General features: G+C 35.5%; 1 long non-coding RNA gene across 2 annotated transcripts in view; it reads right to left on the reverse strand.

Moving 5' to 3' along the window:
- LOC146145451 (uncharacterized) overlaps window positions 1–20,345 on the reverse strand; it is a 119,721-nt gene extending 99,376 nt beyond the window's left edge. Inside the window, exons 1-3 of one of the 2 annotated variants that reach the window (XR_014498703.1) lie at window positions 20,225–20,345; window positions 19,813–19,880; window positions 19,630–19,758 (exon numbers count right to left, since the gene is read on the reverse strand). This is a non-coding gene — a long non-coding RNA (uncharacterized LOC146145451). Of the gene's footprint in view, window positions 1–19,625; window positions 19,759–19,812; window positions 19,881–20,224 lie in introns of those variants that run through there. The other variant, XR_014498702.1, reaches the window with a different exon arrangement.
- Window positions 20,346–26,925: the final 6,580 nt, after the last annotated feature.

The following is a 26,925-nucleotide window of genomic DNA, read 5'->3' on the forward strand; positions in this document are numbered from 1 at the left end:
AAATGCCGAACCATTATCAATTTTTTGTTGGAAAGGGTTTGAAAATTCAACAGCATTGCTATTGTACAAAATAAAAACAATTTACCTTGGTGGGCGATTGCATATTTTCCGAGCAAAGCCAGTAAAACACACAAATATAGCAAATTCATTGTTTCTTGGCTATAAACCTAAATTCGTCAAAATTTTCTGAAGAAGCAATTTGCCACATAAGTTACCACTTATAGTTCAATATACACAAGATTAGACAATTACAAAAAAATACTCCTTATTAAAAAAAAATAAAAGTTGGCCAATCACATCTTAATTTTTGAAGATTTTTGCTGTCAAACCATTTATGCACTGTAGCCTTGGTACTTAGAATAAGAATAAATTTGGTCTTTTATCCTTATTTTTCACTATACATTTGACACTTCAATGTTTTTTTAAAGGGGGTCAGTGCCTCTTGGAAAATTGCTAAAAAATTATTGTAACTATCGTCCTTTAAAGAACTGCTAAACGGGGTTTTATTGTTTAATATTATTATTTAACTTTACTATTATCCATAAATATAAATCGCTCTTCTGGTGTAAACGAAGTAGCTGGTATCCGCTGCCGTAAACGTCGGTTTTTACTTCGTTTACACCAGAAGAGCGATTTATATTTATTTACTATTATCCCTTCGCGTAGTAGTAACATGCAACAAACATTGCCGTAAGGTTTTTTTCCAGAACGTACCATTGCCCAAGCTATCACGCCGCCATTTATTAAAATCTGTAAAATCTGTATGTTCTTTTGTTTTTATTACATTAAAAAATAAAAGAAGCAAATAAAGCTTAGTTAGTTAAAACTCTAGTGTGTTAATTTAGGCGTACACTATACAATGTAGCCTGCTTCCAACTTTCCAAACTAAATGAAAATGCGAATTATGAACCTAATAAGCTTAGCTAGCGCAAGCTTGGCGTGCGTCGACTATAGTGTTTATCGGCAAAGTAGCTGCATTACACTTTTAATCCCGAACGACTCTGAATGAGGCATTTTTGCCTGGCGGAGTCGATTTATAACGCATAAGAAGGCAAACAAATAGGCCACAGGCGACGGACGCTACATGCTCGCTTTGAATAAGTAATAACTAAAAAAAAGTTTTCCATAATGCGCCAATGATGGGCAAAAAACTTAATAATCCAACCGGTGAAGGTCAAATTGCTTTGCGATGCAACACAGACTATTCATCATGCGGAGGTGGATTATATTCAAGGATTTTCAATGTTTCGGTAAATGGAAAAGACACAGCGCGAATTTACAAACACTGCGCGAACTTCATCGTTTTGTTCAAATATTAGGAGTAAAATTCATTTACATTTTTCTACAGTTTTCTGATCTGATTTGATGATAACTTAAATGAACACTGTTTTTTCAATCTACTATACCAGCGGTTCCCAACCTGGGGTCCGTGAGAAAGCATTTGGGGGTCCGTGATTACCTTGATGAATTTTAGGGAAAAACGAAGAGCGATCTTTTTACTTTCATTTCTCTCTTTAAATGCACATATGTCAAGCTCAAGCTCAAGAGAATAAACTGTACCGTTATATTTTGTAAGCTTCTTTTGGAAACTACCAAGGCAAGTAATATATTTGAAACGATGAAAGAAATTTTCGTCAAACAAAATTTTGATTGGAAAAAGAAACTTTGTTCTATATGCATGGATGGAACACCAGCTATGCTCGGGAACAAATCCAGATTTGCTGCTTTAGTAAAAAACGAAGCTCCTCGCGTGGTTGTTACCCATTGCTTTTTGAAAGGTACGCAGCAAAAACTTTACCAGCAATTTTAAATCCCCGAGGAAAACCGCTTGACGAAGGGCGACTAAGTCCTAACAGTGCGAGGCGCAACTCCCGCTAAAAACCTCTGGCCCTCTTTCCCTGCTGTGCAGATGTAGTGGGTTGGTCGTCAGCCTATCTTGTCTTTATTTATATATTTTCCCCCACGTTTTTCTAGTTTCTTTATTTTAGTATTATGTCAATTGTTTGTTCAACTTTTATGCCAATGGTGTATTCAACTTTGTTCTTTCTTATGTTCGTTCTTTCTTTCTTCCTTCAACAACAACAACAACAATTTGACACAGTACAGTATAGTTGAGTAGCCTAATTATTACAATAGTCAATAGTATGTTAATTGAGTTCCGGCAAAATTTAGGTAGGGGTCCGCAGAATTAATAATTTGTCTAAAGGGGTCCGTGACAACAAAAAGGTTTGGAACCACTGTACTATACTGTTGTTATTACTTTAATCAAGATTTTATTTTATTATTACAAAAAAACTTTAGTGTTAGTTTAACACAATATTAAAAATATACTATTCAAACAAAAACGAATATAAAGAATCATTTTTTTTTTTGAAAGATCACTCTCTAGACCCGCCAATCAAGCCAATCAAAAAATGAAATATCTTTGTATAGATAGATTGCGTAAGGTGAATATTTAAGTGTAAATTTTAGTAAAAATTATAACATCTACCACGATTTTGACGTGAGTATTATTTGATTTGCAGGGCCAGCCAAGTGTCAATTAGTTTCCGTATTTAAAAATCTATAAGCAGATTTGTATAATGTCCATTGCGCCGAGCTACAGATTAAATGAACATTCCCATCAGCGGCTGCTAAATATATCTGGAATGCGTCTAGACCAAGCACGTAGTTATTTTTCTCGCAAAACAACACGAAAGACTTTTAGGCTTCAAGTCGGGTTGTGTTGGTTCACCACATCCCGTGCGAGCAGATTATTGCTGACACGTCGATTTGCAAATTGCGCGAGAAATTCCAGGTGGCGAATGCTGCAAACCAGCTAAACTTGTTTTAAAGCGAATCTTAATTGCTATAGAATTAGGCTGCTACGCGCACCACCAGCAAGCAATCAATGTGTGCTCCAGCCACGAAAGTTGAACGTCTTTGTACAATTAAAATTACCAAAAATGTTCGACCGAAAATCACATTACATGATGGAAAACTCTCTGATTAAATAACCACGCTAGTTTAGTGTTTTACAATTTGTCACATCTTGTATATGCACACCGGGATTCTTTAACCGACTGAAATCCGTCGATCAATTTGAGGTTTTCGTGTAAGAATGACCATTGGCGAGCCTGTAAACGTCTAGCATGCGCTTAGGTAGGTAAGTGCCGTTAACTTTGTCACGTACGACTGCCATTTAGGTTATTATTTCACTAAAAAACATTGATTACCAGTATCAGCCCCGATTTCGAACAAGGTCATTACGTACGTAATGCAAGCTATACGACAAACTTTAGACAAAGCGCCATGAATTAGGTTTTTATTGTAAATAGGATGAGTTTTGCCCGATTTTACACCCATCTTTGTTAAAATTACATTTAAAAGCAAGAGGAATCAAAAAACTTGAAATACTGGTACCGGTAATGCATAATTTAACGACTGTCGTTTGTTCAAAAATCTAACGGGTTACTGACAAAGCGAGGAGGTAATTTATTAGTTAGGTATGCTTATACATATTTTTTAATCAAAACGTTCTTTATATAAGGTGTGCTGGTAATATTTGGAAAGATTGTAAAATGGATCTTGTTGAGCGCGAAAATGTTTTGTTGAAATAACAAAAATTAAGTTTTGAAAAGACAATGTTGATTTGATCTAAGGGAAATAGCCATGTTTTTGACGGCCTTTAGAAAATAGAAATGCTCCGCAAACTTCAGTAATTGGCATCAGCTTCCATTAGTGTGAAGGAAAATTAACAAGTTATAGTTGTCCCATGACTTTTTGACACTAAGCCGATAGAACCCGGTTTACACTGACTGGAATGCCAGCAGGTTTGTTATTCTTCGCATCAAGTTTGACGTTTATACTTGATTAGTTCCCGTTCACACATAACTTCTGGCAACAATATAATGATCTGCAACGCACCGTAGTACATTTTTAAATCAATGCTGATATTATTACAAGGACGGGTCTGGAATATTGCTTTAACGTCAATCAATTATATTCGCCCTTATACTTTTCATGAAATTATATTAAGCAAAACAATCAATTTAGAGAGAACCATGTCACTAAAATATCGCTATATAGCAAAACGGTAAATATCGCGGCAGCGCAAATTTTATTACATTTACAAAAATTGGCTGAACGTAATTTAAGATTAACGCACAACACCACAACAACTTTCCTCTTTAACTTAATTAAAAGTAGTTGGCAGACAAGGATTTGTTTGTAAGGAAGGCTTTGTTCATCAAAAGAGGTAACCTGTAGTAAGATTTGGACACTCGACCATTTTTATTCAAACATGCAGAAGAGGATAACAGCGCACCACGTGTTTGCTGAGGTTTTGAGAGACAAAAAAATAAGATAAAAATAAATTCCAGCCTGGCAAAAAGATTTTCATCGCCCATATTGTTTTACTACTCAACTATTCTAACCTCTCCTGCTGTTTTAACTTTTAGCGCTTACTTACCTTAATGTGATAGAAAACCCACAAGAAGTGAAAGAAAAAGCCCCTAAAATTTGAATAAAGAAATACTATTTAACATAAAAAGTGAAGATAAGTGGGTGACAAGTCGTATATTGATTCATTTTAATTATTATCTTGCAAAGCTATTTATTGTTGTTACTCCTCTTACCATGAGTTCCACAAAACAGACAAGCCCTATACAATGTCCTGGTAAGCGACCCGATGTTCCGTCACTCTTTATTGTTTTAATCGGAACAATCGAAATTAATGCAGTTCGTCAATATCGAAATGTACTTTACAGGCTTGGTTTACACTAGTTTATAAAGGTTTCTTCGAAAATCCTAAAATCGTGACTTAATTTGTTGACGTCATTCCAGCAATTCGCGAAAATTTTGACGAAATTGATAAACCTGGATCTGATCTACTGACGTTTCCCAGGTTCTTACAGATTTCTTTTCACAATTCTGCTGATCCTATAGGACAGGTATTAAAACGCGAGCTTAAATCTGAATAGGTGGGTTAACAACAGGGGTAGAGTGGTTTAACGTATTCGACAGTCTCCGGGGTCTCAATGCTTAATTGAGCGACGGTTTGTTGCTGGGCCCTAATGTATTTCTGATACCTAATGTATTGTTGGTATTTTTCGACATTTGATGATATTGATTTTCCTGTTGTTTTTTAGGGGTCAGTAACATTTAGTGTGCTGGGGCAAGTATGCTGTATATATAATGCTTGCCGTTAGAGCTCACCATTACCTATTACCTTGAGTAAAAAAATTGGTGTATGGCGATAAACAAGAGAAACCAAAAATGTGACATTTTGGTCGGAAATGTCCCTATTATTTAATATCAAAGAATTATCATTTAAAGAAGCGGCGTGTCGTTTTTCTATTCATTTTACTTCGCGTTCTACAAAGTTTTGTTCTGTTATTTTTGTGGCTATCACAACAAGCAAAAATAGCAATGCGATTTTAGATGCAGCGATCTCTAGGTTTTCCACAGGGCTAACAAGCCTTGCATTGTCTGAATGCGTGATCCTATAAGTCCGTTGTCTTAGGAACAAAGACGTGTTCAACCAGCGCCCTATATGCTGCTTAACTAAGCCATGTGAGTGCAGACAAACCGCAGGTTACTTCCAGCGCAATCAGCGAAATTACGATAGCCTGAAGACAAGAGTGACATGAAAACGAAAACCCGCTTCGTGGAAATGTTATTGGTGGTTGCAATTTCCGTAAGAGAAGACATTCTTGCACGTAGATTACTCTAATTAGCAACAAACTATTTGCAATCTCATGATCAGATCCTATAACGGTCGTTCTCGCCACAAAGGCGTCTCTTGCATCAAACTTTATTGGTCCACGTAAACTATTTGCAATCTCATGATCAGATCCTATAACGGTCGTTCTCGCCACAAAAGCGTCTCTTGCATCAAACTTTATTGGTCCACGTCAAAAGCCAATAACACCTACGCTTACCCTCCCAGGTTCATTTAGGTTAATTTAATAAAACGATTATCGTCATGTTTCGGGTACGTGATATGCCACAACAAAATGCAAATAAGCAAAATGAAATCCAACAAGCAAAGCAGTATACAAATTTAAACCCCTTCACGTTTGACAGCGATAAACATATTCAAAAATCTTGAAGTTTCGTAAATCTCTAGGGTTTGAAATTTACATACCGAAAGACAAAAAGGTACAGTTTACTTAGATGTAAGAGTTTATGTAAATTGATGTAATCATAATCGCGAACCTTAGTAAACAAGACCTTTTTGGGGGTATTTTTGGGTAACAGCTAGAAGTGGAGAGTCCGCACACGAAAGCGGTTAAGTTGTTTCGAGGTTTAACGTTTTGAGGACAAAAGCCTGTGAAAACATTTACAGAATATTCTGTCGGTGTATTCTATAAAATGTCAAAACACTCAGTTAAAAAATTATGTCTAAGACATAAAAATTTGCCAATTTCGCCTTTGTGGCACTTTGTTAAAAAACAGAAGATTCCGATTTTATTAAGCAATACGTGATTCCGATATGGCCTTACATGACAAAAACATTCGAAGCGGTCGAGAGCTTGAAGGTAAAACTGAAATGAAATTAGAAATTGTGGTGCTGTTAAGGTTGCAATTTTGTGCTCATTTGGCCTAATTAGCAAGCTGACAGCTGCGGCAATCAGCAAAACACGCCAAGATTAAAAAGCACTTTAAATCTGCATTTTGCCAAGACCACATAAGTGGATAAAAACAGTTATTATTAAAAATGTAGTAACGCATTTAAAACTTTAACCGCTTAAGGCGCTTTCCTGACATTCTTAGTTTTACATTGAATTATTTACAAATTATTTAGTGCATGACTTTAATTAGTATAGCCTATATGCAAAATTAGGAAAATGTTCAAAACAACTAAGCTGTTTATTGTTTTCATGACTTTTCTTTGCAACGAATAGGTGTTATAAATAAAACAAACTTATGTCAGAAAAACACTATGAGAACTTGGGAACGCTGCTGCTGTTTTATGTCAGTACGGTACATTAATGAAATTGCTGCTGCAACTACCGCTATACGTCGCTGCCGAGTTGTTTCCATCATAAAGCTACTTACAGGAAGTACCTTGTTGTGGTTGTACTTTTATCCGGATAGCGGTTAATAGGTTACCTGAAGGTTTTTTTGCTGTGTGATATGCGGTTATAATTTTACCGGTCAACCAGATAACATAAGTAGCCTAACGTTTTCAGTTCATCCTTCTATATTTTCGGCCCGTTTTTACCAAAGTTCCGTCAGGTGAATGTTTGCCTGCCAGGGACAGTGCCAACAGTTTTTATGTGGAACAGTAGGGGCTCCCAAAATCTCGCAGTTAAACAACAGTGATATTAGCGGTAAATAAACTTGAACAGCTTACATCATTCAAACATCATATCAAGCCGTTAATCTTGTCATTGTAATTCAATAAGAAACACTAAGGGTCGCGTTCACAAGATTCGACAATTGATGCCTTGTGTGCTTCATAAGGAGGCAAACATTTAAAATATGTGTTTTATTCGTTTTTGTGGCATGTTTAAAGTTAACTGTGTTACTGTTGGTTAATTTTCCAATCGTCTATTTGAGTAAATTACGAAAGATCGAGAGGCTAAAAACATATTTTCATTATCCGGTTAACCGGTTAGGTTAAAGTCGAATATTCCAATATATCCCTTATCCGGATACTAAAATTGGTTAATATCCGAACCCACCCTAAAACTCAGTGGTTCTCAACCGGGGTGCCGCGGCACCTCAGTGTGTCATTTTTAATCCCCAAGGGTGCCGCGACATATTTTGGGAATCTTCAAGAATCATTTTCAACTCGTACAAATTTTGGTGTGAGATTAGAGTGGAATAAATCCAATTATGTTGTGTAGAGTTGATGTGTGTTGTTTCAGTTCTGTTTATTATGACATCTAGTGAATTACCTACGGAAAAATCTTATAGGGGTTCCGCAATCTATTTAATATTTCTGAATGGTGCCGCTAGCACTAAAAGGTTGTGAAACACTGCTATAACCTGTACAGTCGGGATGCACCAGAAAGCGATAACTTGTGCTTCTTCTATAGCCTTAAGGAAACAAACAACAAAAAGTAATGTCAAGTTTTGAAGAAACATAAAAAGTTTATACTAATTGAAAAGTACTGAAGGATTCAATATGTACACACAATCGCACAAATATGCCAAATTCACGCAACACGCGCACAGCTGCACATCGAACACTAATTAATTATCCAAGTAACGTTTAAGAGAAATACGAGTCAAAAATCGTTTCGGAGCGATATGGGTCTAAGTCAAAAATCGATTTTGTTCAGGAGATCAAACAGACCTCACCAAGTGAAAAATCTCCAAAGTTGTGCCAAAGATTTACTCAAATCCACACAATTTGTTCAGTAAGCCAGTTATCTTTTAGTGTAGCCTAATCATTTGGTCTCGGCATTTAGAACATTTCACGATACTTAAAAAATTGGAGAAAGCAAATAATGTTTAAAGCGTTCCATACAGATTCATGCCGAGTTTGCATACAGTAGGCCAGAATTACATTGGCCGTAACAACAGTTTAATTATGCTCGTTCCCGTAGGCGTAAAAAACATCCGCAATGACCGAGCACAAATTCCTGCCACTAAACCGGTAAAGAGAACTTCCACCTAAGAATCAATGTTTATGACCACATTGCATGCGAGCTGATACTAGCTGACAGGCTGTTTTGTGATTTGCGCGTTAAGCTTCAGTTGTCGAATGCAACAACTTAAACGATCCTAATCTCTGTATGTTGCCTAATTGCGTTCGCAACTATCCTATTCAACACAACACTTTTTAACAGAAAATCAGGGAGTAGAACCGAACCCAAACTTTAAAAACCGATTTTTTGAACCCTAACTTTTATGGACCTTTTTTTAACAAGAATTTTTGAACCGATTCCTTTGGAAGTTTGTCAAACCTAATGCATAGGTTGCTTTCGATTCCAAGCAAGTGATTTCGTCATTGAGCTGGTTTGTCTTGATGTTTTACGCAACATGTAAAACAACCTTAATAACGGCAACCGCAAAAAACATTAAAAAGGAGAAGATATCGCTTAATATTTGTCTGTTTAAATGCATTTGTTTTTGGTTCTCATGCATTTAGTTTAAAATCTCGGTCCACTTTGAGGAAAACAACTTTAAATAGGCTAATTACCTAATTTTGTGTAGAGGCTATTCCAAGTTCGACAAATTAAAGAGAGAAAACGGTGTTTCAAGCGATCCATACAGATTAATTCCGAATTTGCATACAGTAGGCCAGAATAACATTGGGCGCAACAAGAGTTTAATTATGCTCATTCCCGTAGGCGTAATAAACATCCACCATGACAGAGCACAAATTCCTGCCACGAAACAACTAAAGGGAACTTCCACCTAAGAATCAGTTTAAGTTTATCGACCACATTGCATGCGAGCTGATACTTGTTGACAGGTTATTTGTGATTTGCGCGTTAAGCTTCAGTTGTCGAATACAACAACTTCGTTCGCAACTATCCTATTCAACACGACACTTTTTAACAGAAAATCACGGAGTAGAACCGAACCAGAACTTTGTAAACCGATATTTTGAACCCGAACTTCTATGGACCGTTTTTTTCCCAAGACTTTGTGAACCGATTCCTTTGGAAGTTTGTCAAACTCCATGCATAGGTTGCTTTCGATTCCAAGCAAGTGATTTCGTCATTGAACTGGTTTGTCTTGATGTTTTACGCAACATGTAAAACAACCTTAATAACGGCAACCGCAAAAAACATTAAAAAGGAGAAGATATCGCTTAATATTTGTCTGTTTAAAAGCATTTGTTTTTGGTTCTCATGGATTTAGTTTAAAATCTCGGTCCACTTTGAGGAAAACAACTTTAAATAGGCTAATTACCTAATTTTGTGTAGAGGCTATTCCAAGTTCGACAAATTTGGAGAAAGCAAATAATGTTTCAAGCGTTGTATACAGATTAATGCCGAATTTGCATACAGTAGGCCAGAATAACATTGGGCGCAACAAGAGTTTAATTATGCTCGTTCCCGTAGGCGTAATAAACATCCGCCATGACAGAGCACAAATTCCTGCCACGAAATAACTAAAGGGAACTTCAACCTAAGAAGAATCAGCTTAAGTTTATCGACCACATTGCATGCGAGCTGATACTTGCTGACAGGTTATTTGTGATTTGCGCGTTAAGCTTCAGTTGTCGAATACAACAACTTAAACGATCCTAATCTCTGTATGTAGCCTAATTGCGTTCGCAACTATCCTATTCAAGACAACACTTTTTAACAGAAAATCAGGGAGTAGAACCAAACCCGAACTTTATAAACCGATATTTTGAACCCGAACTTCTATGGACCGTTTTTTTTCCAAGACTTTGTGAACCGATTCCTTTGGAAGTTTGTCAAACCTAATGCATAGGTTGCTTTCGATTTCAAGCAAGTGATTTCGTCATTGAGCTGGTTTGTCTTGATGTTTTACGCAACATGTAAAACAACCTTAATAACGGCAACCGCAAAAAACATTAAAAAGGAGAAGATATCGCTTAATATTTGTCTGTTTAAAAGCATTTGTTTTTGGTTCTCATGCATTTAGTTTAGAATCTCGGTCCACTTTGTGGAAAACAACTTTAAATAGGCTAATTCCCTAATTTTGTGCAGAGGCTATTCCAAGTTCGAAAGAACAAAATTGCTTGTCAAAGTATTAGGAGACTACAAAATATACCACGTTCGGAGAAATTAAGCTTTAATTCATTCAACAAAAGAATTTTGCAGTGAGGTCCACCTAGTTTCGGTTTTGCCAAAACACTAAGTAACTGCATTTAAACATTTGACCGTTTAAGGCGCTTTCCTGGTATTCTTAAATTTACATTAATTTATTTACATTTTATAGTGCATGAATTTAATTAGTAGATAAAATTAGGAAAATATTCACAACAAACTAATCTGTTTCTCATTCCCATATGGACATCCATTGGTAACGCCTATTTTTCATAATAAAAAAGTGATGTCAAACAAACACTATAAGAATTGGGGAACGCAGCTGCTGTTTTAGGTCAGTAACTTACTCATTAAATCGCTGCTGCAACTACCGCTATACGTCGCTGCCGAGTTTTTCCAATATTAAGCCTACTCGAAAACAAGTATAGAGTTGACTGTCATAGTTTTCCAACCTGAGAAGAAATGAAACAGACAACGTGAAGCAATGTGAAATTTGATAAACGAACTTAGGCCTACCCAGTTATGCACGAACAGCTGGACGAACAATAATTAATTATCCAAGTAACGTTTTAAAGAAATATGGGTCGAAAATTGTTTCGAAGCAAATAAATAAAACAAAAAATCGAACCTGTTCAGCAAAGACAACCGATGTGAAAAGGTAAAAAAATGTTATGCTAAAGATTTACTCGCAAAGTTGTGCCAAAAGATTTTCTCCAATCTACACAATTTGTTTAGCAAGCCATAGTTAACTTTCAGTGTATTCCTTGGGTCTCGGCATGTGGAAAAATTCACGATAATTAAAAATTTGGAGAAAGCAAATAATGTTTCAAGCGTTGCATACAGATTAATGCCGAATTTGCATACAGTAGGTCAGAATTACATTGGGCGCAACAAGAGTTTAATTATGCTCATTCCCGTAGGCGTAAGAAACATCCGCCATGACAGAGCACAAATTCCTGCCACGAAATAACTAAAGGGAACTTCAACCTAAGAAGAATCAGCTTAAGTTTATCGACCACATTGCATGCGAGCTGATAGTTGCTGACAGGTTATTTGTGATTTGCGCGTTAAAGTTCAGTTGTCGAATACCACAACTTAAACGATCCTAATCTCTGTATGTAGCCTAATTGCGTTCGCAATTATCCGCTTCAACACAACACATTTTGAACAGAAAATCGACTAAAACAATCGTTCGGTGGAAGCAGCAACGTTGTAAACAAATTATTTTAAACATAACGTAAGTCCAAGTGAAGTTACTTGCAAAGAATAACAAGTCAAGGCCCAGTCCAAGTCATCAGTTCAAGTCAACTCATTGACATAAAAATAAAACGTTAAATTAATAAAATTGGTAAAATAATCAGATTATTATGAACCAGAACTAAACTACAAAATCACAATCGCAAAATATGCCTTGAGAGTATTGATGTTGATTTCTTGAGAAATCGATTTATTACGCCTTCATGTGAACTCGTCTGGCGTAGATCTTTCAGACTGAAAGGTGCCATTAATGTAACATTCCACTTAACTAGGCTACATGCGTGCTTTACGTACCGGCAAGTCGCACGCCTATACTGCGCAGTATGGTCATTGGTCAGGTGTTTAGCCAGACAAGTTGATTCAAGAAAAATCCCAAACGCAACTTTCAAACGATTTTAGTGTTTGAAAGCTGATTCTTCTTGTACTGTAACTTGAGTAGCAGTTATAAGTATGTGCTAACCAAACTGAAACAACCACAGACGTTTTAATTCAAGGTTAAAAATCTTTATATTTTGTCTTCTGCGAGTTTATAGTAAAATTCAGTGCCTGTTAATACTAACACACAAATACTACACATATCTAATGGTTTATCATTGCTTGAAAAATAGTTCCAAACCTTTTGTTTTCTTTTATTGGGGACTAAAGACATCAGCTAACCGTACTTAGTTATTAAAAATAAGTTCAATCTAGTTGGAAGTCATTAATGGTATCAACGGAAACTTACCTGTATTTATTCCATTTAGTTTCAGATCATTTGTTAAATCTCTTTCCCTATTAGTTCTAGTTAAAGACTAATAATAACAAATAGGGATTCAAAAAAGACATACCTAATGGCAATGTTAAAGAGAGCAAGCAACTTAGAGCAAAACAGTCGAACAGCATACGCTTGCAAGTTTCCTTCATTTTGGCGTTTATAGTTGTACAATGAACTAGTTTGAATTAAAATGTTCAAAAAAACTTTGCCTAACCAATAAGCCATTGTTTTAAGTCGCCTGTGACGTAACATAAGCCGTATTAAACGTATCAACAAAAGCAAACTGTTATAATTATGTTTTAAAACATATAGGCAGAGTTAACATATTTTTAAAGCTTAAATTCGGGACGCGTTTAAAATGGCCATTTATTTAATGCAAAACTAAAACCTAATTTTAATTATAGGCTGAAAAAATAGAATATTCGCTTAATAAATTATTGCGACACGAACTGAGAACCATACCCTGGCCCAGGGGCGCCCGCAGAAAATTTTCCAGGGGTGGGGAATCAGGGGAAAATCAAAAAGGGGGTCCTGAATTTTCAACTTAGGGAATTCCCCCTTTTTCGTCTGACTTAATGAATAACGACGTCATAAAATAGTGACAGTATGACGTCATAGAATGGTGATTGCAAGACGTGATAAAAAAACTAATCAGAAACAGCCAAATGCGTCCAGCAAAGCGACCACGTGCGTCGTCAACAATCCTGTTAGGCGCCAGCTGCGAAACACGGTAACTTCAGGCAAAAAAAACAAACCAAGACCGTGAAATATCTGTGATTAATTGTGGTAGAATCACACATAATTCGACTAGCAGCAGCGCATTTTTTTCCATGAACGGAACGAGCGCTAAAAAATTGTATTTCATCACCTGCAATACTAAACGAAGATCGTTTTTTCCTGGTGTTATTATGCCACGATTAGCGCAACAATTGCGCCGAGCTGTGTGCCAAGTCAGCTAAATTACAAGCCGCGGTTGAGGGAAAATAAGTTGTGTCCATTGTACACTTAGCACGTGGTCTAAGAGTATGCTTAAAGAGCATAATTTTGCGTTAACCATCATTACTTAAAAATGGAGACTTTGAAACGCGCACGACAGTCACCATTATACCTCCTTTTAAGAATCTACTTCAGTTAAACAAATGAGACGGTGTTACACTAACATCGGATATTAGCGCAGAGACCGAACAGCAATTAGTTTTTTAGCGAGAAAAAGTAGAGAAGGTTTGACTTAGCGTTGTCAATTGTAGAATACACACTTGCTAATCAGTCAACCTAAACAAATAACGAAAGAGAAAAACTTCCAGCGTTTACGGTCGGCCAAACAAAAAACGAAAAACGGCGTTCTGCACTCGATTTTGGTTTCGCATTAGATTAAGACGCGTGACCCAATTACTTTAAAAGCACGCCGCTTCAAACAGTTTGTTAAACCATGACAAAAACGAACAATAAACGGTAATATCACTTACAAAAAGAGGGTAAGAACTCCCGCCCCCTGGATACGCCACTGGTGCATCCCCTTGCACCCCGTGCGGGCGCCCTTGCCCTGGCCCATATTAAAATACCACGGAAATCGTAATAAAATCAGTAGAAAATTTATATGTAAAACTTATATACTGATTTGACTTAACCCATCCTAAATTATCAAATTTGGGGCAATCACTATCAACTTGCAGAAATTGCATTTAAAATAGGTTGCTAAAAGCAATGTTAATTTAATTAGGGAAGTTGTCCTTTTTTCACATTTTTGTCCTTGATTGTACGATTGTATTAATCTTGTATTGAATTCAATGGTTGAGTGCTTCAGTTCGTTTTTATTGTAGTTGGATTTGGCTTTGGCCGGTCAGTGAGCAGTCAAAATATTCCGAACAGCCGTGGTGCACTATATGGTTACAGCTTCTTTTTTTGGGAGGGGGGGGGGAGGAAGGGTTTGGGGGGGCATGTATTCTTTTCATAGATGGTGTCAAAAAGTTACATCTAAACGTGACGTCATCAAAAGTAATCCTATGAACACATCACAGTTCGTTTATTTGGTTAAAGTTTTTTAGATTGAACAGGTGGTCCTTTAATACAAAAGCTGTGTAATCGATTTCGCGCCAAACGTAAAAAGGCCTTTATATCGTTTAACTTGTACACACTTTTATTTTCGATGTTACAATAGGACGTACGACGTCCTACAGCTTCTGTGTTGCATATTGTCATTGTGCTTTTTGCGCCTTGTTCGAATCTAAACCGTGTATATAATATTGATGTTATTGTATTGTAACACCATAAAACAAGATAATAAACGCACTGTATGCTTACGGCTTCTTGATTCTGTGCCGCCATCGGGCGGTGAGGTCAATAAACTTCACAACTTATCTGACCAAAAAAATCAAATTGATGAATGCCATTGTATCGAGTAATACGCGAATTATGATCGTTAGCTCATGGCGCCGCGGATCCTGCGTAATTAAACAATTTTTATTCTCGAATGAATTTGTAACTGTTTTTTCAGCGGCCTATATTTGTGCATATGAACAGTGTCTCAAGATTACTGTTTCAAGTTAGGAAGTAACAATCTGACGTTATATCTGAACACAATCTTCTAGTGTAAATATTAAAAACTATTTTTATATAGTTTAAATGTGATGATCGCCTCTTAAGATCTTTCAAAGTTAACGTCACATAAAAAAGTTCGAAATGTCAAGGAAATCCTAAAGTTATTGCCTATGTCCAAAATGCCTGCTCTCGTGTGCATTTTCGTCTTAATTCTTTTAATTACACCGACAAGTCATCTTTAAAAAAAAGGACAGTACAAAGTCTCACACTTGGCAAGGTCTCGCGGCAAATCAGTGTAAACCGCTGCACACCGGTTGCTGAGTACTGATTTACAGTATTGACACGAGCACAATCCTCTGTTAAATATTTTATGCTGGTAAAAATTTCACATGTAACGTTTTAAATAAATTTGTCACGTTTTTTAATAAAATAAACTTTGGCGCGCTTATCTCTACGGTTAGTAAAGTAAACCAATCATGCAAAAAATCACCTTTTTAAACTTCACACTATACTACGTTTCAAACCAAACTAAATTATTCGTATGCTGGCTGCTACCATAAAAAACATAAAATCGTTAATTTTAGTAAACAGTCTCAAATTAGGTCAAATCCGCTTGGCAAAGCACTGTCTACAATCTAATTAGAATCCTACAAAAGTGATAAATTGATAACCTAAGACAAGGATATAACCGATGTATGTTTAAGTAAAAACGCTCGCCACCGGTCCTAAAGGTTTTACGTCACAAATAGGTTCAAGGGTATAAAGTGTTATAATTTGCCGATACTTGTTTGTCAGTCTGCGCCAAAAAGTATAGGCCTTTTCGCGTTACGCACTCAATAACTTTTATTTAAGATTCCAAAGGGGTTAGGCATGGAGAAAACAATAGGAAAGTAGACATGCCACACAAACACATTTTTCCGAAACATATGTCTGCGGAATATTGAAAGACGTCCGTGTAAACTCGAATTAAAATCTAAGCTATAAGAATGGAACTAAGTGGTAAGAAGCGTCTTGTTAAGCATGTACACGATTACAGCAAGTTGCTGGTAAACAGTTATGGGTGACCTATAAGATGTACAATACGGTAAGAATTAAGGCTGAGAATAAATGATACGTGCATGAAAACGCTTTAATATAAGCATGAATAGCTGATACAGTTAAAATTAATAAATGTACTTTTGAACATTATGAAAGCGTCTAAAAACTAACAGTACACTACAGACTCCGTAACAATATAAGATTCACATGTGTTAAACAAATACGAAATAGTCATTAGACCACGTTGTAGGTCAGGGATCCCCAAACTTTTTTGGCTCGCGGCACAGTAAAAAAAACTTAACTATTTCGCGACTTCCTTTAACAGAACAACAATAGATTGATTTTACAATCGTCCTAAACATACGACAAACTATATGTAAATGTCTCAAAATTATTAATTTGTAATTAATTTGTAATTAATAATGCATATTTAAATCTAAAATGATTGCTTGTATGCCTATTGGTAACACAACTACTTTCTTTTCCAAAATTACAAAAAAAGTTTCGCAGCACATTAGATAAACTCTCGAGGCACACTAATGTGCCACAGCACACAGTTTGGGAATCACTGCTGTAGGCTGTGCAAATGACAATTGTAGATATAAAAACATTGATTTTAACAAAGATAAGTCATGGTAGGATCAAATAAAATTGGACGCAAATTGAAAGAACTCAGTCGAATTTAAACAAAATTCTGTGTAAGACCAAAAATTTACCATGTTGTACCTCTGTAAAAAATTAAATACTAGTGTTTCTTTATAGCATGTTTCGGAATTGTATTTTTGACGTTTGTGCGTACATTTACAATCCACATGATATAAGGCTATTGTACTGTATTGTAAGTAACATATTAAAACAAGACAATCAACGCACTAACTTTTTTGATTTCATTTTTCGAAAGCGATTAGACATGTATAGAAACAAAGGAAAGAAGATCTGAAAAGCCCATTAGGAACTGCACGCAAAAATTCCGGTGTCGATTCGCATAAACAAACCAAACATGCTGTTCGGAAAAAATGAAAAGCATTATATTTTGGGCTAACATTTTACGACAATGCTCATTAACCAGATTTAAACGAGATGTGAACTTATTAAAAAAAACAGTTTTTTAAAACAACTGTTATAAAGCTTTTTTAGTTAAAAATTGTACTATGTGAGACTTCCAATGTATTTTTTACTTCTATGTTTTACTATAAATGTTAACCGTTAAAATGACAACATAGATAACAAACCATGGCGAAAATTCACATACTAATTTGGTATCGCACAGGTACCGATACTATCACTTGTCTTTGCGTGTTGACTCAGCTCGATATTATCGGACATCCCTATATTGTTGTATGAGTTTTTACAGCAACTAACAAAGAATAATTTTCGGGACTGGGTACGGGTACAGTTTTCCAGTGGTGTGCAATTGTACAACTATATAAACTTATCGCGCAAATTAATATGTGTTAATTTGGTTTCATTTGTGAAAAATATTACCTTATTAGAATAAATTATCACTATCTAGGCTCCATAGCTAAATAACTACAACCAAATCAGCGCAAGACAGAATGCATTGTTTTGCCTTGTTTAAAAAGTTAGGTACGTCAGTAGTGCAAAATACCTTACAGATTTACGTAAACAGCAAAAACTTGTACAAACTAGATAAGTTGAAAGTAATGTCGTTATGTAAAGAGTTTTACAGTGCAAGGCTATGGACACATAGAAAAGTTGAAGATATTTTCTTTGGGCTGAACAAATTTCCTTGAATTGACTAAAACATGATACAAATGTTCGCGCGGCTGTTTATGTATTTAGGTATAGTTAAAGTACGCAAAAAATCTAGTGTATGAGGCACGCCCTTCCAGGATCCTCGCATGGCGGCAAACAATTGCTTAACTATATGGAGGATCCAATCAAGTGTAGTAGATGAACTTGAGAAACTGCTTTTATAACTAAAACAAGTCTAGGAAGAGTATACAGTAAGTGTTAACTTACACAAACAGTTAAACCAATTAATAAGTGTAGCCTACTTTTGAACATTATGCAAATGTCAAAACTATCACACAACAAAATCCCTAACCGAGATGCAGATGTGTTGAACAAATGCGTGCAGAAACAACCAGAAATTTTCTGTAGATTTATAGGGATGTTTATTTAAAAGGGTCGCGAGAAATTTTAAGGATAACGCGAGAAATTTTAAGGATGGTTTTAGCTCCGATATCAATCAATTCAAGGCTTTCTGTAAGAACCAGGCAAGACAAGATAACACTAGGATGTTTTTCGTGGATGCTGCAACATATCGGGAATACCGCACTACAAGAAATGCATTTTACCATTTTTTTAATTCCCTCGATTTTAAAATTTTCCACAATGTTGTTCTATAGCTATATGCACTCCTGTTTAATGATTTTATTTTGAAATAGTCAGGCTCTACCAATTACAATTTTTGTAGCTATAAAAATATGGTTTTTAACCAGGGAGTCGAACCGTTTGACTTTTCCGGTTCATGTTCGGTTGGGGTTCAAGGATTTTTTCGGAATACGGTTCAGTTCCGGTTTCGATTCGGAGCAATTTAAAAGTTCCGGTTCAGCTTCGGTTCGACCATCGTTATTTCAAAACCGGTTCATTAAGTTCCGGTTCGGATATAATATAAGTTGCGTTAATCTAAAAATGTGTTTCAACAAATGTAGAGAATAATCTTTGAATAGTAAGTCATCCAATTAAACGTGACGTATTAAAAAAACAGCAACTCATTATTGAAATAAACCAAAATACGTTATGGTAGGATCAATAAGTAAAATTATATTCAAATTCAAGTACCTCAGTCGAATTGAAACAAAATTCTATGTAAGACTAAAAGTTGACCATGTTGTACGCTGGAACAAAATAAAAAACAGGTGTTTATTTTCTTTTTGTACTGGAATTGTAATTTTTTAAGTTGGCGCGAACTTATACATTGTAAGTAATAAGTTAAATTAATAAGGCTATTGTATTGTAATTAACATCTTAAAAACAGATAATAAACACACCGACTTTTTTATTGCATTTTTAAAAGCGGTTACACAAGTAGAAACAAAGAAAGACGCATATGACGCACAAACGTAGTTTGAGACACGCACGTATGCGGTTTCTAGTAAGAAGTCAATGCAAATTTAAATTTCATTAAGTTTAAGGAATGGAATTAAATGGGTAAGAAGCGTTTTGTTAAGCATGTACAAAATTTAGCAGGTGCGGTTTTGGCTCCTAATGAAATAAACACAGAGGATCTCCCGCCAAGGCGCGGCCCTCTAAGAAATAAAAGCTTTGCTCTATACGATTTAGATGCGTGAGAAATGGTGGGGTTTTTTAGATGCGTGAGAATAAAATTTGGATGGAAGCATGAACAACTATAAGTAAAGCAATTTATGATGACTAGTAATGACCACGGTTATTGTAGTAGTTATAGTACGGGTAACCGTAGTAGCTTCTGTAGTATCTTCGAAACGGATTTCGGTATCTGCCATAGCGCCCATAGCGCCCATAGCCATATCGTCCTCGGTTATAACCTCCATAGCCATAGCCATAGCCATAGCCGTAGCTTCTTTTCACTATTGCATGATCCGCATTGTTTTCGATAGACGCTGGAACGAAAAGAAAATATTTAACCTCTGCATTAAAGGAAATCCCACCGTTGTTTAAAGCGAATATCAACTGACCACAAAATAGCACACAAATATAAGTGTTGGGTTTAACACCACTTTGAAAAAGGGTCGTTTAAAATGCTCGTTTCGATTATTGCAAATTTAGTTGCGTAATTGAGTCAGTAATTTATTGGACTGTTTTTTCTGCAAAAAATGGCGAAGCAAATCAGCAATTTAAAGTAATAGCTAAATGTATTTACCCTTAGCACCATTATTGCATTTGTTATAACAACACCGTTTAGTGGTAATCAACTCTATATTTATTACAAATAAAAAGAGTTTACCTTCTTCTGCAAAAACAAATTGTACGAGAAGGACCAACAGCACACAGCAGAGAATCAACTTCATTTTAGTACTAAGTTTTTTTGCTGAAACGAACACAACCAAATTAAGGAGTTAAAAGCATATAGCCTACAATAAGCTGAACCACTTGTTAGGCTTGCAAAAAATATGAAGTTCAAAGCTTCATACATTTTTGCTGTTTCGCATGATGTAATTAGATTATTTAACACGTGCTTCACCTGCTATTTGTAAAACTGCTATTGAAATTAGTAGTTTTGTAAAGCAACAATATGACTTGGAAATGGCGACATCGCATGCTAGATGGAGGTAAAAAGTGGCGTGATGTTGCAATGAAGTACAGCTATTCGGGCGGTGATGTTTATTTATTATTATATGAGCAATCTCCTTCAAACCAGAAATCGCTTGATTATATTTTGAATAGTATTAATCGTACAGCCCTTTTCGCAAACTACATTTTTCGACATGACATAAGAGCGGAATTTGAATAGCTAACTTCAAGTTCGATCTAAAAAATATTTCGCAATGCCCTATATCGAATCCTTTCTGACGTCACCGAAGTATTGGGTAATTACACTGCATTGGCTTCGTTACTCTTTAAGAAGTCAGCCGAAGTGCATTTTATAGGTTTAAGAAAAAAACAGCAATACTTATGACTTTACGCGCCTTATACTGATATTAATCGGAAGGATTTCAAGCGCACATATTGCATTAGCGCTCCAGAATAAGGATTTCTAATCCAGACGAGGTCATATATATCGTGCAAAAATATTCAATACGCCACAGGCGAAATGCTAAGGTCAGTTATGCAATCTAGCTAAAAACAATTTTTTTGCAAAGCAAACGCGACACAGCAAAAAAAGCTTATAACAAACTGGTTTTAATCGTCCATAAAGGTTATCTACATCGCGAAATAAGACATATTATCATAGCCGATTGTTACCGTTAAGATTAACGTAAATCGCGATAATGCACAACATTGCACTTTTTAGCAAACATGGCTTTATGACACTTTTTTCTTAGTGAGTCATTTTGTTAACACTCGTAACATTGCCTGCTTATAGACCAGGGTTTGCCAAATTTTTTGGACCACGGACCACTATTTGTGAATCTGTTTTTTCGCGGACCGCAATACAAAGCAAAAAATAATTGAAATCAAATTTTATATATTTACAAAACTGACAACATCAATGGGACGGATGAGATTGCTTCCCTCTACTTAAATCATTAATTCATCATAAATTAAAAGCGCAACACGTAAGATTTACGATACTGGATAGCAAAAGCTTTCGCAATCAATAAGTTGTGTATAACTGCGGCAATTTAATTATCTTTAAAAGAGTACATATACTATACAACAGGGGTCGGCAACCTTTTTCTTGTCGGGCTAAAACCAAACTCAGAAAGGTCTCTGCGGGCCGCCCAAAATGTTAACTAAGAATTATGTTATTGAAATGTTAGAACAATGTAAATAAGGCGGGCTTGTGATATGTTTTTGTGCCTACGTGTTTTAAGAAGGCAGTAAAGTGTTGGCGCAAAGCGGGATAAAAAGCGTTAGTTTGGTTTAAAATTCGAGTCCACACGTCGTTATTTATATTAAAATGTGTAATAAAACCACTTTGAGAAAACGCGATAACCTTAATTGTTAATCTAGTTCAGTGTTTGTTAACCTATTTAAGTAAGGGCGCACCTGGCGAGCGAAGGCATTTCTTTAAAATTTCTTGCAAGTTTTTATTACATTTTAAAAATAAAAATTAAAAATGTATGTCCAATATTTTTGAATAAGTTTTCCGTTTGTACGCGACGCACTTTGGCACTTACCAGTCAGTCTTCCACAGCGCAAGAAGCGCTAATCTAGTTCAAATGACAGCATCATAACGTAAAATAACCTGATGCATAAATATCGTTAACGTAAAGCGCGAAAATTTTTTCGCACCTACATAGTTAAAATAGTCAAAAAGTATGGGAAATAGACTTGTGTCTAGTTTGTCAAAGAGGCTGCGGGTCAGATAAATTACATTCGCAGACCGGATCCGGCCAGCGGGCCGTAGGTTGTCGATCCCTGCTGTACAACGTATATGTGTAACTTTTTCTTGTCATATCGCGACGGACCACCTGTGCAGTCGTCGCGGACCACACGTGGTCCGCAGGCCAAAGTTTGGGAAACCTTGGCCTAGACGATAGAAGTGCTAACCGGTTGTTCTACGCACTGCATGCAAAAATCCAGGTGTTGAATGCCATAAATAAATCCAACACGCTGTTTGGACAATGCTTAATTGCTCACTTAATGTTGTTCGCGCGGGAAAAGCACCAAATTTTGGGCGAAAATTTAAGACACACGAATGCCTTTGTAATTATTAGGGCAAGCATTCATGACCTAAAATATCAAATAAAGTTTGACTTTGTTTTTTAAAGCAAATGTCAATGTAGGACTTTATTTTTGACCATTACATTTATGCTAATGAGTAGGTTTTCGACGTAATTTTGTTCCAAGAGGTGACTTTGTGACGTCATCTCTGAAAATATTGTCAATTTACGATTCAATCGTTTATATCGTTTTAATTTTATAATAGTGGCAATTTGACTTAAAAATGACTTGCTCTACTAAAGACTTGCTATTTTTTGAAAATAATTTAACTTATAGAAGTTATTTTACAAACGACTTTGACTTGAACTTTCAAAAAGACTTGTTTACAACATTGCTAATCTCCGTAAATAGCAAAGCATTTAAGTTTTTACATGATTACATGATTTGAAAACTATTATATTCGAACAACAAACGAGAAACACAAATATTTGAATGGCTTAATTGTTTATGTAATGAATAAGCCTTCAAGTACAAGTTTACGCAGTACTCAATGTTTGCTTCTGTAAAATATCTGTTTTGCATTGATTTAAAATAGAAAAGTGTTTTCTCCATTTATGCTAAGGTATAGACTGACATTTAAACAGTTTCGCAAACCGTGCTGAAGGCAAAAAAATAAATATAATATATAAGGTCTGAGATCGAAAACTAAATCCTTAATTTTTAAGATATCAGAACTGACTGATGACCATAGAATGACGAACTATGGCCTAACAAACTGAAATGGGCTGATTTGCAAGTTGAGACAGAGACCATGCAGACCGTGTGTTACAAAGAAATACTTCTTATGTCCTAATAACTCTAAATAAAGCTAATAGTATCGTAATTCGTTTTACTGTTATCAGTTTTACTATATACTCACTGTAGAATCACAAACCTATGTGGCTTTTTAATTATTTTCCTGGAGTTATAGCCACTATGCTTTAATCAAAATATTTTAAGACATTTTACCATTTTTGTTATAAAGTGGCCAACGTCTTTTAAGATATATATATATATTAAGACAAAAATGGGGCATAGCCTCGTATAATGGGATGCCTCGTGCGTATCTCGTGCAGTCAGACACATAACGCTACAAATTTAAACCCACCTTATTTAACACGAAAATTTGAAGAACAAATCCAAAAAAATGTCTACTACAGTTGCGGCCGACCAGTCAGTGGCCAAGAGCAGCATATCTTATACCTTGTTGACTGAAAATGTCCCAACTTGCACATGGTGAAAAATGAATATCATTCGGTTTCTTCCTTCCAAAGGGACATTACTCTATTGAGGCCTTTACTCTCGCGGTTGTTTTGATCATTTGAAAACATTTAACATCCGCGCATTGTGCTAAAAGGATATCACCAAAAAGAGTTAAAATGTAGGAACCTATTAGGGATTAGTTTCTTATAAATGCCATCACGGTTGTAAATGATTTTAAATCGATTTAAATGATTCTAAAATGAGTGATATGAGCTGAGTCTAAACAAACACTTGCACAATTACCGAAAAATATCGACACCTATCATCTTATAAAATTCTAATATAACGAGGGTAAGAGTCACATGAAACCGGGTAAAGAGCAGCATGCAAGAGCACAGGATTTAACATCCCAGGCCAAGGAAATAGTTTCCTGTGTAGATATCGCTGGTGATCCAACCTTTTTTTAATTTGGAACATATCTAACGCGACTTTGGGTCCACCATGGAAATATAATTAGAGTGTTGATTGTGAACTAAAACACTACACTCACATCCCCTCTTTGAAAATAGTGTTTTTGTTATCGAGGCAATGACATGAGAGTCTCATATTTAATCTATTAAAAAACTAAAAAAAACTAAAAATGTTTTAGGTTTTATCTATAAACATAAGTATTTGAAGCAGCTATTAGACTAGAATGTAAGACGCTATATAAATTAATTACGTGTTTTTTCCTTTTAAATCAATCTATATATCTTTATTTTTTGAAAGCCAAAATACAATACAATTAAATGATAAATAGGGCGATTATTTTTTGACTTTTAAAATTTGCATGTTAGGTCAAAATTTGTCAAAATTATTTCAAATGAAAATCGATTAAAAATACATATAAATCGCTTATAAAATTAAAAAAAACTATGTTCAGATTTTGGTAATTGTCTATAAGATAAAAATAGTTTTGACTTAAATTCAATGACAATTTAGGCGTATTAAATCTTCACTAAAGTAATATACGACATACGCGAGCCAGCAGAATTAACCACACAGGCCTGGTTTATCGCATTAAGTTAAGCTCCAATGTTTTTGCTTTAACAGTTGTGTGTCTCTGATTTTGACCAATGTATTGATAAATAGATGCTTTGTTTTTTTGCTTGTGATGCAATTATTTATCCGATTTCCTATTCCAATAATATACTAGGTTTTTGTTATTAATTATTTTTACGTTGTATTTTAACTATTTACGCAGCATCTTTTATAACCAGCGTCTTGTTTTTTTAGTAGTGGTATCTTTTTGTAATGACAAAATATTAACGAGTTTTGCATAAACCCGAAATATTGCTGATTTCTTTCGACCGGTAGTAGTCAGCAAAGCATGAAGAACGTGTGGTTGACGACGCCAAGACACTAATACAGTTCTTCAAACAACAATATGTTGTTTAAATCAATGTATATCTAGTAGGTCAAAATTTTGTCAAAAAAGTATCTTTTAAGGTTAAAATTTCTCATTTTTTTGGTCAAAAAAATCGCCCTAATGATAACTTAAAGACTTTGACGATTTTCATTATTCTTGTCAAAACTTTTTTCTCGGGTTTATAATTGATGCTTTAGAAGCGCAACGGTATGCTCGATAATAAGACGTTATGTAAAACGTGGTATTTGCGAGAAAATTTCCCTGAGGTTTCTTGAAAGGCCAGCCTACGTGTTTTGCGGGCTGACTTTTGCATTCTCGTTGCAAAGTCGTGCAGCAGAATTCCTCTCTGGCTGGGAAAGCTGTGCCAAGCGATACCAGAACTATACCGCAAGCTATTTCTCGCGCAATCGAATCAACAAAAAATAGCCGGGAGACAAAACTGAGGTGGTGATTAAAAACCAAGCCTCGGGGAAATCGTGTTAGCGGCTGCTGCTTCTGCAAGATTGGACTTTTCTTGCAAGCGGATTACAGTTAATTAGAATGCAAACGACGTCGGCAATTCGCAAAGTCATCGTTCTCCAGCAGACGAAGTGATTTATAACTATATTTACACTTCACTTTGACCGCGTCACTAATGTTGAATAACAGATTTCAGAATGTACTTTCGGTACGTTGGGTAAACGTTTTGCTGATTAAGGGTTAAAAAAGCGTGATTTGGATTGGGCAATTATTTGCTTAATGCTATAAGCTGGTATTTAAATAACGTAAACAATCGACTGAATGCATTTATATGTAGATTAGGTTGGCATCATTTTGCATGTACGCCTTCGCATTGACTACAAAAATCAGTGGATTTACCAACAATTTTCGTTCAGCAAAAATAGTCTTGTCATCAAGACAAAATACTTTGTGAACTGCTGGTTTAGGTTTTAATCGACTACAGTGGCTTTGCGAAAGTCTATTATGTTAAGCACCATGTGAAGTTTTTTCAAGTCTATAATACGATCCAAAGCTTTCGCCTAGGTAACTCAATATCTTAACGCTAAATAAACTGCTGCCCTACTGGTTGAAAAATATGTCTACATGTTCCAATTTTATCTATATTGCTTGTTTAGGCACAGTAATTACGTCATTTGGTATCAGATAGGATGGTTTTTTGCTTAAACATCGGTTGTCGGTGTAGTAATAAAATGTTACACAGATGAAAGTTAAATTCGCACAAAATGCAAGAAAAGTTTGTTTACTTGTAAACCTTAGCGTTAGATAACATCATAACCTTTTCACATTAAGGTTTACTTAACAGAAAAGAGGAAGTTAACAAACTAATCAGATTTGATATTTATGATAACAACAAAAATGCTTTAAAGCGATGGTTGATTTTTTGATGTTTTTGTTGTTTATGTGTTTATTTGATCGTTCAAAATCTTATTTGGTGTCTATCGAAAAGGAAGATTTGCATTGCACGGTTTTCGTTCTTGAAACATTTTTTCTACTGTATTTGATATTTTGTTTGTAACTCAGCAGCGACAACCAGCGGTATATATAACGTCATTGCATGTTGGTGTTAGCGTTTTACTACTGATTATTGGGACAATTAAATTAATACAGTTTTGCAACAAAACATATACGTATAGTATAAGTAAACGTCTGTTAAAAAACGTAAAATTACCAATTTTTATACTGCCGTTTATTGTAGTATCGTAATTTTTGTACTACAGATCTGAACA

This window comes from Ascidiella aspersa, chromosome 5 (genome assembly GCF_963924565.1).
Source record: "Ascidiella aspersa chromosome 5, kaAscAspe10.2, whole genome shotgun sequence".
In the NCBI taxonomy this organism is placed as follows: Eukaryota; Metazoa; Chordata; class Ascidiacea; order Phlebobranchia; family Ascidiidae; genus Ascidiella; species Ascidiella aspersa.